At 45.5% G+C, this 15,765-nt stretch overlaps 1 pseudogene; it reads left to right on the forward strand.

Annotated features, from left to right (window-relative positions):
• The first annotated feature begins 7,738 nt into the window (after positions 1-7,738).
• LOC144763759 (uncharacterized) overlaps positions 7,739-15,765 on the forward strand; it is a 94,123-nt pseudogene continuing 86,096 nt past the window's right edge.

Here is a 15,765-nt window from a genome sequence, read left to right on the forward strand (position 1 = left end):
CAACACTCGTGAATTCCCTTCTCAATATGGCGCAACCGAATGCCCGCGTATTCCCTCACCAAGATGGCGGCCATCGCCGACCCATCTTCTCTTTCTACGACCCAACCATACTAGCGCTTATAGCACGAGTCATCCGACGGAGACGGTAGCTGACAGAGGGACACTGCTCCTTCAGCTCCGGTTTTGCAGACTGATGCAACACGAGGGTGCCCCGCCGCAAGGTAAGACTCGCCCAAACCCGGACCGCTCTAGACAATCCAACTAGTCTGTCCAATTGACGCAATATTGACCCCGCTTTCTTTCCCATAGGAAATATCTGGTTAACTTTAACCTGTCCCCCGCTATCCAAATAGAAGTCCGCACCACAGAAGGACTGTGCACAGGTAATCCCGAGACCCCGCCACGTTCGGCATCCCTGTCTCTCTCCCCCGCCTGGGGCTTTCACTGATCAGGTCCCCTTTTCCATTTCAGGTGGGCACCAAAAAACACGCCATCCGATTGAATAGGGTCATTTTAACCCCAATCTGGGTAAGTCCTCCACCCGCAAGGTCCCTCGCATAAGCCCCCGCCAAACAACCCAATGCGCGCTAGCCGCCTCACAATGCATGACAATATCACGGTTGTATGTGCATGATCAAAGAATACAGCTTAAACGTAAATAGGCCTTTTTTGATAAACAAGGTTATAAATAACTTTTGAACCGCCAAGGTCGAGTGTGAAATACTTACTTTCCAAACTGTATGTATAGCCAGGAGAATGTTTTTCTATCATTTTACACAAGTCACAGGCACCCCGACCGGCCCCTGCCCGCCACCCACGAGTGTAACACAATATATTATGCACGAATAAGTCGAATCCGATTAAGTGTAATGGTCCTCTGAAACACTCGGACTATCAGGAACATTTTCTTCTTTTTCCTTCCAGGTTGAGTAACTAATTTTCTAAAGCTACCTACCTCTCTTTTTCTCCCCTTCTTACAGGCGTTAAATCAATTGTATGTCAATTTGTCAGGCAAACGCTGTAAAATATGTCAGTCCTGATGATGATCCCAGACAATTGAGCATAAGGGATCGAAACGTCGACTTTGTAAAGCGCCTTCACAACCAAACTATTATGTCAAATTCAGTTGTGTCTGGCGCCTTTTTTGGCACTACTTTAATTGAACACTGAATTAAAAGTGGCCAATTTTGCTCATTTCTTTTGCCTGCTTTAAACTTTCGAACACCTTGTATGTTCTCTGAATTTCTTTGGTACAGGATTGTGCCTGTTGAATTATTTCTGAACTACAATTCTTACATTTTTTTGAAAATAAATATCCTGTCCGGCTGGACAGTGACACATATAGTTGCCTATCATGGTCTATATTTTATTTTATTTCTTTGTAAATTCTGAAAGCTAAGGACCTTTGTCTCTAATAACAGTAACTACCCACGGTCCTCAGTAAACTGGTTGGGTTCCCTTGTGTTATTTAATACCCTCCCTGCTGCCCTGCACTCTGGGCGTAAAACAGGACATATTAAACTTACAGAGTGCCTGTCGCCCTAAAGAATAACTATTGGCAGTAAATGAAGGACGTGGCTACCCACTTTCCCATCCCCTCCCCCTTTTCAGTGCACACAGAATAAAGAGTCCCCAACATGAGTTCCGCACTAGAGTTCAGAAAGGTAGTGTCAGAGCCGGGAGGCGTCATCCCGGAGTCCACCCCCACCGCAGCCCTTTACCTGGCCGGCCAACCTTAATATACAACCGGTGCAGGAATTCTCTCTTGTCCAAAGTATCTATGTCAGTCGTGGGCCTGCAAGGTGGGGTCACTTCTGGCAGTACGGTCATGTGAGGCTCCCTCCGTCCGAAACTCAGCCAGTCTGCTGCCTCCTCCGGTTGTTCAAAGAACCAGACCTTCCCTTCAGCTTCCACTCGTAGTCATACAGGAAATAACAGAGTATTTCAGACCCCTGTCCTTAGGTTTTTGTTACACCGCTGTAAAGGACCGTTTCTGATGCTGCACTCGCTGTGTGAAATCAGGGAAAAAGGAGATATCTGCATTCTCAAAGCAAAGTGGGGTACCCATTCTGGCGTTTTGAAGAATCACATCTCTGTCTCGGTAACTTAACACTCCCGCCAGCATTGTGCCCGGAGGGGCTCCTGGCTTGGGGCGACCACCAGGGACCCTATGCGCCCTTTCAATGACAAAAAACGTACTTAGGCCCTTGGGTTTTAGGTGTTGTAGGATGAGGTCTTCGAAAAAAAGGTCAGGTGCCTGCCCCTCTGACTTCTACGGCACACCCAAAATGCGCAAGTTATTTCGGCGCAGACGACCTTCATAATCATCTAGTTTGAGGTCAGTGGCTTCGCAAAATGTTTGCAGGTCTTGCAGTTGACCCTGAAGCTGGGCAACGTCTTTTACGAGGCTGGCAGTGGTGAGCTCCACCTGCTTGCCCTTCCCATTGAGATTGGTAAGATCGGCTCGGATCAGGTTAACTTCAATCGCAATAGTGTTCATGTCATGTTCCAATGCAGATTGGCCAGTGGTGATGGCCTTTATGACGTCTTTTAAGGACAGTTCTTGGTCCACCCCTGCCTGTTCGCCGGTGGAGCTACCACCCGACTGTCGGCTCTGGAGTACGTCTTGAAGTATGGTGTAACGGTTCAACCTGTACGACTGTAGTGATTTGGGACCCTCCGCGCCAGACGCTTTGATTTTTTCTGTGGCCATCGTGGCTTTCCAGCAATCTGTCCCCAACCAGCATGCCTCGGCGACTGCTGCTAGGTGGATGCTGCTACAGTATGCCAGCAGACCGAGTCTGCATCCACCTGCCACTGGTTGTGCCTGGGCGGCGTGGATCAGTGAAGTTGCTCAATGCCCTCTGGCGTGTTGGGTTGGCGTGCAGGTAGGAGCTGAAAACAGTGATTATGGGCACTTACAGCACGGTGCAGGAAACACACTGCTATCCCCCAGTGTCAATGGAGCAACCTGTAATGTGGAGAGCAGGCCCGAGATGCCAGGGTGTGTTCTGGCCCTTCCAGCAGGAATGCGGGGTAGCGGCCAACCCCGGAGCCACCTCCCTCAACCGCTTTTCTCCTGGACTCAGTGCGCTATGTGAGTAGTGTCTATCCCCCCCTGGCTGTAAACTGACCTCATGATTAGACAGTCGGTGAAGAGGAGGGGGAGGCCTACTTTCAGGCCCCGTTGCTGTGGCACCCTAGGTCGCACCTCACCATTCGTGTTCTCCAGGGCCGGGAGGCCGTCGCCAGTCTGCTACAGGCACGACCATCGGAGCAGCCGCTGCAGCTACTATATACTTAATTACGGCCGGCTGTTCCAGAGCCGCAGCCAGATCAGGTTCTGTCCTGCTGAAATCGCCAGATTTGTGGTGGCGGGCCTCCGCCCGCAACGCCGTTCTGAAGCGGGGCCCTACCGGAATGTCAGGCCACACATCCGCCCCCTCACAGTGGCAGGTCAGCAAAATCTAGCCCGTCTAGGCCCGCTACCTCCAGGACCGATATCTCTGCGTTCGAAATGCTGGCGGTGACGGGAGTCAGGCCAGGCATTTCCGCTATCATGAAGGTGCATTTCCCTCTCTAGGGACTCAGGATGGAGAGGCAGGATAGTCGGGGGAGGAATAGGGCTCATGGAGTCACAGACTCAAGCGACCATTTCCCTCCGGGTCTCAGCCACGCCCCCGCCTTTTGTTAAAAATTCCTAGACAGGTGTCAATGGGCTCCGCACTTTCTAAACTTCATTGGCTCCCAGTGAAGAAACTGCTTGTTTTTAAAGCCCTGTCCTTTTTTTAACAGGATTTTTGGGAAGTCAGGTGCAGGTTACTTGCATTCTTTTATTTCTCCCTAATTTTCCTTCTAGAAGTATTAGGTACTCTGATGCTTTATTAGCGCAGGTTCCCAGAGCGAGAAGAGTTTGGATCGGGGGAAGCTCTTTTGGCTTCCTTGCACTGAAGTTGTGAAACTATCTTCCACGTCAGATGAAACTAGCCGATTCAGAACTCTTGTTCCAGAAGAGCCTTAAAACTTAGCTTTTTAGATATGTTGGCCTTGGTTCTGAGCTGCTGCGATTTTTTGGGAGTTCTGTGGACTGTTTAGAGCTGAGACACTTGTTGAGTAGCCATTGCACTTTATAGATGTCTTTCATTCATTCATTCAAAACGTAGCTCTATCAAGTGTATCAAACGCTGTGCTGAGATCCATGAAGGGCAAATGTATTGCCTCCTTCCTCAACCTAATGTAGATTGTGATCGATGTTTTCAACGGAAGCCAATGATACTTCGATTCACACTTCAAGATGGACAGCTGGAGAGTCTCAAGAGATTGGGCTCTAATTGTACCATTCCACTCCTGGCCATTGTGCCACTGCCTTTGATCTACTCTTGCTATTTCAAAGTTACAGTGGTGCGAGAAAGTGAATTATTAGATGGGGTGGATGATACCCCAACACAAGCAATAAAGTCACTTACTTGTTAGAGCAGGTTTCAGTAATTTAAACCTGAGCTGAAAGCCTGGTAGCTATGGCTTAGAGCAGACAGGCTTGTCTTAAGTAAAGCATTTAGAAGTTCTAACAGCTAAAAAGTCAAAAACACAATACAATATAATAAAATACCATAAAAATCGCCTGTGTGTATGTGAGTACGTGCATGTGTGTGTAAATCTAATTCTAGTGAGACCCCATTAAAAGGGACTCTTGCCCATACTATGTATCAACAGTATATAGAAGCCTCACAAAATATATTTGAAAGAGTAAATAGGGCTCATGGGGATGGAAAGAAGTCCATTTCTACACTTGGTACCGTTATATAGGGAGTTTAGGGAATTTAGGGAAGAAATTGATGGACCCTAAAAACAAAATGATGCTGAACAGTTCACACTCTTTTTAGTCACATGAGGATGCCCATAAATAGAAACGCGAATCCAAAATTTGTGGTAAGAAAAACACCCAGTAAAAGCTAGAGTACCAAATAAGTTACCTTCCGTACAGTGTTAGGGCTTGTGCTCCAACTGCTCAACTCCTGCTTATCACTTTCCCCGATCACTTAATCACAAGAAACGTAGAAAGAGAGAGGATCCCTGGTAGGAGGTTTTGCCGGACTTATTCCCCATGCCAGCTATGGAGGTCAAGGGTGCAGCTCCTGATGCACCTGCAGAGGAAGCCGTGCCCAGGAGACCGCTGGCGAGTGGAGCACTATGATGCAATCGACCAGCCGGAAGGCACAGGGAGAAGGGCATGCGTGACAAGACATGATGCAAACTCCACTAGTGTGAATCGATCTAGAGTGTGAGTTAAGTCTGTCCCCGCATGGAAAAAGACTCCTTAGAGTGCAGGCCCACAACTACTAGAGAAAGCTTAAGACCAACAGCAGATCAATTGATTAGGAAATGCTTTCCCTCTCCCTATCCTAGTGATGCAGATAATGAGGTCCCTTCCATGTCTGCCACTGATACTCTCTTTCCCTTGAGAGACTACCCCACAGTTGGTGATAAATTATAGTCCATGTACTTTAGAGCCCCCTCTGATATAATGAGAATTAGGAAGGAGTTCCCAAAGAATAGGGAAATCCCAACACAGTTCCAAGTGGAGCTACAAAGTGTACTTGAAGTTTACACATCCAATTGGACATATGTGAATCAGCTACTGCAATTTGTGGTGCTGAATACAGGAAGACACTGACTATTTGAAAAGTCAGCATGGTTGAGGATTGATCCCAGCAATGATGAGGTGTTGAATGCAGAACAAGATGTATTGTTGAATGCACTCATGGATGTGTGCCCGGTGAAAGCTGATTGGACTAAGATCTCAAATTAGAAGCACAACAAGGGCAAAACACCCACAGATTACTTAGACAGGCTAAATTACGCTTTTAAAAGAAACTCAGGCATACCTCGCCTAACAAAGATGGCTTAGAAAGATAAAAGAGGACGGGAACACACTGTCTTGACATCAGTGCACACAGTTCACTAAGTTGCTTTCTGGTAAATGCTATGCATGAAAATACTTGCAATGCATGATGAGCGAATCAAGTCTTTAAATTCATCTATCCATCATTTCACCAGCTGTCTGCCTTTTCTGACTGAAAATGTACCTTTCATAGTACACATTCGGCATTGGATTGAACTTGGTGTTTAAAACTTCTTTGATTTAACTGTACTGGGGCGCTGCTCATCAAATTGGGATACAGGGACACTGCTCACCAGACCCACAAACTGCGCTTTGCTTCCCGCTGACAAACTGTGCATTGTTCTCCCGCCGCCGCACCTAGCCTCATCGCGGCCGCCGAGCGGAGAAACTACCTTTCCCAGGGGCACTAGCGTCAGGAGCCGCCCACGACACTTCCCGTGCCCGGAGGTGCTGTAAAAACGCGCCCTGCTCCGGGGGAGCGGGCGCTGCTCATCAAATTGGGATACAGGGACACTGCTGACCGGACCCACAAACTGCGCTTTGCTTCCCGCTGACAAACTGTGCATTGTTCTCCCGCCGCCGCACCTAGCCTCATCGCGGCCGCCGAGTGGAGAAACTACCTTTCCCAGGGGCACTAGCGGCAGGAGCCGCCCACGACACTTCCCGCGCCCGGGGGCGCTGTAAAAACGCGCCCTGCTCCAGCATCGCGGGACGCGCCGGGCGAAGCCCAGGCAAAGGGCGGGCCCTCTGTGGCCCTCTGAGGCCAGAGGAGGCCGGGTCGGGCCATTCCATTAACATCCACGCCCCAGGAAATCAGTGCCCCCAAAAAGAAACACAACAAGGTACATTGAACTGGGCTGCAAGTATTTGTTTGACTTAACATCACACTCTTCCCTGTTTGCCTGTACTACTATAACAGTGTTCAAATTTGTTGTGAAAGTAAGCTTGGTCAACAGCGTCTACGAACAATGTCCTCAAAGGGGAGAAAGGTAGACAAGGGTAGGAAATCACTAGAGGGAGGGTCGCTAAGGGGCACCATTGAGCAGTATCTTACCAAAGCGGCTTCAGCCCTGGGACAAGAGATTGCAATGGCTGAGCGCCGCCTGTCCACAGAGTTCCAGAATAGACGCTCTTCGCTAGGACCACTCCAATTAGCCACTACTCCTAACTCGAACAATAGGAAGGACAAATCTCCAAACGGTGATATTAGCATCCCCTCTATTTTACTCGATGCTACAACAGTATCGGAGCCCAGTAGATCTCATAGCAATAGGAGTTCTAGTATAGATCCCTCGTTAGAAATCATCCCAGAGGAATCCCTGATACTCCACCCCTTAATGTTGAACCAAAAGAATAACTTGCAACCCCCACTACCAACTAAAAACCCTACACTAAAGAGAAAGAGGGGGGGAAATAGTCATAAGGGAAGGAACTGAGAACACACCCTTAGCACAGATACCGGCTCACCCCCCCCCCCCACATCAAGACCTAACAGGGAATATAGAGACCGTAGTCAAATCCTTAATATTACTTCTAGTGGAAAGAGTTAAAAGGTTACCAACTCATCTGGACTCAATAGAGGAAGCTATCACCTCAAATACAACTCTATTAAAAGGCTTGTTATCAGACAACAGAGAGAAATCTGGAATACACAATCTTAGTATAGGGGATAACCCTGCAAAACCGTTACCATTAAGTAAAGGGGAGAAAACTGTAAAACCAACACCCCAGGTACCCGAAAACATACAGGCCTCCTCCAAGTCTAAGAGTGACCTACAAACATCTAAATCATCTAGTTCGAAGGGATCCGATGCACATCCAAGTAAAACAGTGGACATGCGTGGAGAAAGCAATGGGGAGAAGTTAGATCCCAGGAACTCAAAAGGCTCTAATGTACAGATTGATTTGCCCCCAGAGGCTGCCCCATATGTGGCAATACTGACAAGGGTCCCAGATTTGAAACCATGGAAAAGGGAAGGATACACTGACCTCAAAAACAAGGTAATTTATTGGTTAGTGAATAACAGACCATTACCTCCCAACATTAATGGGGAAATCATAAACGTTATTGGCTTGGATGGGTGGGTCAGAGGCCCAAAGACACACAGTAAGATGCAATAATCATAAATTTCAGGGACCGTAGGGTCATCCCGTACCTAAACGATTGGTACCAGGAATCTGAGAGTGGAGGGGAGGGGATAAGGATATATGACCTGAGCTATTTCTATCCTAGGTCACTAATACCCCGGCAACACAGGAGAAGTAAGCCACATTATGACAACACCTGGGGGGGGACAGTCTCTAACATTCAAACTTCAAATAGATTTGCTCCCTTCGTAGGGTTGGATGAGGTCGTTTGACCCACCAATGTATTACCCACGGCCCCAAGTGGATTAAGTGTAGCGAATATTCCAAACGCTCTCATGGGCTTACTACTATCCACTTCTGACCCAACAAGCAACAGGACTGTTATTGACTGGAAGGGCACTCCAGAAGAAGGGGCTACTGAACAGTCCCCCTTATTTGATACATCTAAGACAGTACCCTCTCCAACTAAAACAGAACTACCATCGGAATTAGGTATAAATAAGTTGACAATAGATACCGCCACCTGGAAAACAACCGTCACATCCGCGGCCCCCAATACACTCAAAATACTACCAATAGAAGGAGTGGAAAATGTAACTTAACCGCTCCTGCCCGGGACCTATCAAGCGCCCCCATAAAACAACCATAATACCAACAGTAGGCGTAGGACAAAGGGATAAGATTACAAACCAAAAAAACAAAATCCAAATGTAGAACCAGAACATCGGACACAACCCTGTCTACAAAAACTAGTATAAATCTCGATCAAACGAGTAATCAAACTACGCTTGACATTATTTTCTGAAATGTGGCAGGGCTAAAAAATAAAATAGCAGATAGCAATTGGAGACTATTAGTAACACCATTCGATGTAATTGCTTTACAGGAAATTTGGCTTTGCTCATCTTCCCATTTCTTGGGTTACAAAACCTTTTTCTCGGAAGCAATTCCGTCGACCTCGGGTAGACCAAAAGGAGGTCTTATAATGTATATATCAAATACTCTCGCCCTGGGTAAAATTGAAGCCCTGAAGTTAGATCACAACTACCAGATCTTCATGATAACTGGTCCCAAAAGGTTAATCTATTTAATGATTAACTTATATAACAACCTTGGGACAGCCGACTTAAATGAGATCTTAAACAGTATTTTAGGATTGCTTCAAAATGTATATACTAGATACTCTAATAAGTCCATCATGCTAATATGGGGAGGCGATTTCAATCTGCACCTATGTAAAAACAGTGGTCTTGATAACTGTGGCATACAGGATGAGCTCGGCAATAGCCTATCTCATTTTGTACATACAGCCACAGGAAATCGAATGAACGAGATCATGGCCATTGCAGATTTGGGTTACGCTAATGACTTGGTCAGTCCACCAGTTCCCTTTTCAACTACCTTTAATGGTCGGGGAACAAACACAATAATCGATTATATATTAGTTTCTAACTATACGGCCTCAAGAATCCATAAATTTGAAACCTCTATAAATATATTTAGCGATCATTCCCCGAATAGTGTTCAAATAACCATTTCCCCCATTGTAACAGAGAAGGTTTACTGGAGCCTCTTGGACCAACAATCCCTTAACGTACACAAGCAAAATGGCTTCACGTTAAAATGGGCCAATGTAGACCAAAAGGAATTTTTGGCAATCATTCTAAAGAAGGTTCTGCCAGCATTAAATGCATGTCTAGATCAGAATTCCAGCCCTGAGTAAATACTTTCCAGTTACGAGGACATTACTAAAGTAATAAGAGATGAGCTAATTATTACTAGAAAAACTAATAGGTCCAACCCAAAGGGATGGTTTAACACTGAATGCACTAAAGCGCTAACTAAACTGAAGAAGGCATTAACTAATATCACAAGGGATAGGCAAGAGATTGCCGACTTGAGGAAGGCCTATCATTTAGCCCAAAAGAAACGTAAAGCCCAAATCAAAGATTCACTATGGAAACAACTTCACCAAAATTGTACTGCGAAGGATTCCATTACCTTCTGGAGAACAATTAAAGCACCGTTTCTCTGCATTGATAAGGAACTCCCAAAATTAGAAGTAGCTGTAGATCCCGATGCTTTGGTGGACCACTTCTCAAACATCTTTAAACAAGATGAAGAACTAACACTGGACCTACCTGATAACTCCATACAACCAACTTATCCCATTCAGATAAGCTTTGAACATAATGAAATCTTCAAAGCTCTTAATAAGTCAAAATCTGGAAAAGCCCCAGGACCGGACGGGGTCCCAGTAGACCTATTCAAATCTGAATTGGATTTATGGTCCCCTGTTTTGACAAGAGTACTTGAAGCGACCACCCAGGCAGGACTAGTTGAATCGTGGTCAACATCGATTTTGGTACCTATTTTCAAAAAAGGCGACCATAATAACCCAGGGTGCTACCGGCCCATTTCGCTTTTGGATACATTAGGCAAGATAGCAGGGCGTATCCTTCTGGAACGCCTCCAATGTTGGGCAGAAGAAAACAGTATTGTCTCAGACCTGCAATATGGTTTCAGGGAAGAGCTTGGGACAGTTGACCAAGTACTAAACCTGACTCTTTTAATGGAAAAATACGTGTCAGCAAAAGGTGGGCCTCTGCACATGGTCTATGTAGACCTTAGCGCAGCATTCGACTGTGTAAGCCACTCAAAACTTTGGGCTATAATCATAGATATGGGAGTCGAACCCACACTGGTCAATTTTTTAAGAGAACTTTACTCCAATGCTACAGCAAGGGTCAGATTTGGGCTAGATGGAGACCTCACCAAGTCATTCAAGGTACAGAGGGGGGTCAGGCAAGGGTGCATCCTGGCCCCCTTCCTATTTACGCTGTATACCAACAGCCTTGAACAAGAAATGGTGGGAGACAGTAAAGATCTGCCTGCCATTCAGCGCCGTCCAATACCGGCATTATTGTACGCCGACGGCGCTGTTTTCTTAGCGAGAACCCCTGTCCAACTTCAGCGATCAGTGGACAGATACTGTGAGTACATGTCGTCTCTGAACTTAAAAGTAAACATAAAGAAAACTTTTACTATGACTGCGGGGCTAAGGAAAAAGAGTAAAAAAAAAGGATATATATATTAATAACACTGCCCTGGACACGACGACTTCCTACCCTTATCTAGGAATTTTAGTAGATAGCAAACTAACATGGTCAAAAGCTATCGACTCAAGGAAACTATCTTTCCTTAGGGCCACAGCAGCGCTAACCGCCTTTGCCCAAAAACTTGGGAAGAGAGCCCCCGAGGAAATGTTAAAGAATTTCGGAAATAAAAAAAAAAATATTCCAGGCCAAATGTATTAGCGTTGCCAGTTACGGCGCAGGTGTATGGGGATACTCAAATACAGATGATTTACAGAGAGTGGAGAATTCTTTTTTTGGCTATCTCCTCTCAGTCCCCAGAAGTACAACGACATACGGGTGCCACCTAGAACTAGGCATGGATTACATCTCGGACATCTTAAAGATCCAACCTATAATGATGTGGAGGCGCATCTGGACGAATGGCCAATGCCTACTAACTAGAGCCCTTATTGAGGATTGTATGTCACTAGATAAATCACACAAAATAAGATGGCTGGAATACGTAAAAGCATTTTTCAACGATCTGGGCATCCCGAGCTACTTTTCTGACCCTATTACGATCTATAAAATTCCAAAAAAAGAACTAAAAAGGTCATGTCTGTCACATATGAGAGACCTCAGATTGGTTCAAGAAGCTGGTAAAAATTCAGTTTAACACCTACTGTCTATTCAAACCTCCTTCTTGTTACAGCCATATTTAAAATATGATCTGAACCATTTTGAAAAATTTCTATTGACCAGATTTAGATTGGACAATTTTTATAGGCTTATCTCATTCCCAAAACAAAATGACTGGTCGACTCACCTTTTACCCTGTCCCTGTGATTCTGTTTCCACTCAAAGTAATATTCATACAGTATTTTTTTGTAAATTCTTTGCGGCTCCCCGTACCTATTGGATAATTCCAATAGTAAAGATTATGGGTCTTCGAACATGCCGTCCAGCCTATTTAGCCTTGCAAATGCTGGAAAATTAAATGTATGCCAAATCGATTGTTTCCTTCTTAAAATTTTGTATTAATCATCGTCTCAATCTCAATACTGAGTGATTATTATGTCCCAATGAACGCAATTAATGTGTGAATTAATCTTTTAACATGTTTTAATGTATTTTAATCGGAAAAAATGTTTTTATTGTACTTTTATGGTCTTCTCTGAAAACCGAATAAAGATGATTTTGAATTTGAATTTGAACTGTACGTTACTTCAAGGGTTATGTGGTATATTCTTTATCACTTCTTCTGCTCCTTCACATGCCAAATTATTTAGATATTTAATGGACTTTTTGTCATTTGCTTTTTCCAGTGCATCAATGAAATTATCAAAGGATTCGATCTAGACAGTCCATTTGTCGCCAATATGCTGCTTTTTGGCGCTATTAAAGGGAGGCGGTAGTTTTGGGAATGCGGAAGCATCATAGCCTGTGAATCTTTCTGCTGTTGTGAGCGTCTGCTGCCCACTTGGATCAGCACCTTCGTTAAGCACCAGCCATCCTCTAACATTTGGGTTGTTACACCTGCTCTCTTGTTGTGAGGCACCATCATCTTCTTTGGCAATGAGTGGCATCTTTGTCTCTTGCACAGGATCTTTCCCAGTCTAACTTTTATTGCACTATACCTGGTTTCTGCTGCCTTTTAGCATTTCTTTGCATCAGAAATATTTATTCTTTTAGCACTTCCTTCTACTTGGCTATCACAAGCTTTAGTATTTCTCTGTACGCAGTTGTCGCTGCCTTAAGCATTGTCATACTGTATGAATGACGGCTCTATGTTAGGCTGTGAAGCAGTATCTTCTGTCTTGTGTGTCAACAAATTTCTAGCCAATGACAAACACATTTTCTCCAAGGCCATCACTTTCTTCACAGGCCTGGCACTGGCTGGAGTGACATTTCGACTCCACATACGTCAATTGTCACTTTTTCACTTTGATTTAGGCACATGTGACATGCACAAGCATTTTGCTGGACCACGGCAAACTCTCCAGGAGAGCATTCTCGCTTCTCTGGGTTGCAGTGTGTTCGCAATCCCCTCCCCTATCTTGTCACCAGTTGTAGCATTCTCCACAGGTGCTGCTTTTGCGCTTGGATTATTATGTGTGGGAAGAAAATTGATGACAATACGAACTGCATACCAAAGAAAGTTGTTAGCAGAATTAGTAACCTGTGCACATCACTGTATACCTTTGCAAGAAAGAAAGAGAATGTTAAATCTAAACTGATGTTGTTGAAACAGCAGAATATGCAGCAGACAGTAAAGGGCAGACAAAGGGGAGGAGCAAATGAAGAGAATCAAAGGGAGGAGAAGGTGCTGAGAGAAAATAGCAGTGGAAGAGCACAGTGAGGAAATCTGAGGGGGCAGACAGAATGCCCCATGGACTGGAGGATCTTGTGTACTTGTGGACAGCTAGGACATTTGGAAGCGGGGTTGTCTACAATGTCAAATGTGCTAGATCTTATCAAACAACCAGAGTTTCATCAGGTTGCTCAAAATTATTATCCTGAATTTTAGGACAGCCATCGGGTGTCTGAGTTTGATATGAATACTCAAACCCCATTAGTCATATAAGGCCCTTATGTAGATTGCCTTATTAATAGCAAACACACCACATGCCTCATTGATATTAGTTCTAGTTGCTCTACCTTAAACGACTCATAATATTCTAAATCCAAGGGTTTAAACTTTCTTGGTGAAGAATTTACAGAGTCTCTTTCAATCTGTTCCCAATATTTGAAGGAGGATCTGGACGTGCTGGTTTTCCCCGGAGATTGTACTTTGGTTTGATACATTGATGACTTATTGTTGGCATTTGTTACTCTAGATGACTGCAGTGAGGATTGTATCTACATCCTCATTGAATTGACTAAGTAGGGACACAAGGCTTTTAAAGAAACTACAGGTTTGACTTCCTTAACTACAGTACCCTGGTCGTGAAATCTCTGTCTGAGAACTCCTCCTGTCTCTCAACTGAGTTGAAGTTGTTTGTAAGTTGCCCTATCCTGTAACTGTTTCCCTGATACATAACACTTTGGGTATGGCCAGATACTGTAAGCAAGGGATTATGTGATTTGCCACTATGGCAAAGCTCTTGCAAGACTAGTTAAGAGGTGACCGTTCTCAACCCTGGCAGTAGTCTAGGGAAGCCAAACAATAAAATGGGAGTTAGTTTCAAGTCTACTCTAGGGTTCCCTGATTATGCTAAGCCCTTTACACTTTACTATCTCAAACACAATGGTTTTGCCCTTGTGTTGCTGATTCAGGATCATGGGGATCAGAAAAAGCTAGTAGCCTATCATTCCACAGCCATTTAGCTTGTGGCAGCTGGCCTCTCACCATGTCTCTGCTCAATGACTGCCTGCATATTTTGCTGAAGCCTCCGAAAACACTGTGTTGAGTTCCTCTTCATTGTTGCTGTACCCCTTACTCTTGCTTCCCTCCTCTTCACCACGAAAACCTAACACCTCTCTACAACCTGGTTATCCTGATATGAGGTTTTACAGTTGTTCCTTTCACACATCACTGTTATTCATTGCTCCACTCTGAAACCCACTTCTCTGATGCCTACCCTGTAGGGAGATAACATCATGTGGGCTTAATTGTAACTACTAATGTCACAAATCCCATGTTGAGTTAACTGATGCTCCTATTCCCAATTGTGAGCTTTTAGTAAAGGGGGATCTCTGGTTGGCAATGGCTGGCGCCAATGTCCAAATAGGGACCCTACTTCCTAAGTCAGGGCAAGTGGGCAACACCCTATGACAACCCCTGCTCAACCCTGTGGTAACGTAGCACGAGCAGTTATGTCTATTTAAGAGGCAGTGTGTGAAGCATTATGACCATGTACAACAAAGCAGGAGCAAGACCGCAAAAGGACACAACTCAGGTAGGTATGGAAACATAATATCTTTATCTAAGATTTAACTCAAGGTTCTCAAAGCATTTCAATAAACTACAATGCACGTAAACCAGGAGGGACTCAAAAAGGCAATAACGTATTCACCAGAACGTGACACTGACTGAGTTCAAGGCCGGGGCCTACGCGACCCATTGCGCACCAGATACCTGTCTTTGGAAAGGGACACAGCATGCAGCCCCCCAAAGAAGCGGAGGCGGTGACAGGCGGGCAGCACGTGGCTGCAGCGACCCGGCTGGTGGTGGCGATGACTCCCGTCTTGCAGCTCCGCGGTGGGCTCACAGCGGCAGCAGCTTTCTCTTAGCTGCGGCGGCCCACGTGGTGATAGAGATAATCCTCGACAAGGGTGAACAAGGTGCGGGTACACAGAAGCAGCTGCTCTCTCTTAGCTGCAGCGGCCCTCAGGACAAATCCCAATGATGCAAAGTTGACCAAGGTGCGGGCAGTCAGCAGCAACTCTCTCTGAGCTGCGTCGGTCCACAGGACGACTCACGATGATGCAAAATTGGCAAAGGTCGGGCACTCAGCAGCAGCAGCTCTCTCTTAGCTGCGGCAGCCCACAGGACAAGTCATGATGATACAAAGTTGGCCAGGGTGCCGGCACTCAGCTGCAGCAGCTCTCTCTTAGCTGTGGCAGCCCACAGGTCGGGTCACGATGATGCAAAATAGGCAAGGGTGCGGGCACTCAGGAGCAACAGCTCTCTCATAGCTGCGGTTGCCCACAGGACAAAGGATGATCTCGACCAGGCTGGGACAACGATGAACACTT

This window comes from Lissotriton helveticus, chromosome 1_1 (assembly GCF_964261635.1).
Source record: "Lissotriton helveticus chromosome 1_1, aLisHel1.1, whole genome shotgun sequence".
NCBI classification, from domain to species: Eukaryota; Metazoa; Chordata; class Amphibia; order Caudata; family Salamandridae; genus Lissotriton; species Lissotriton helveticus.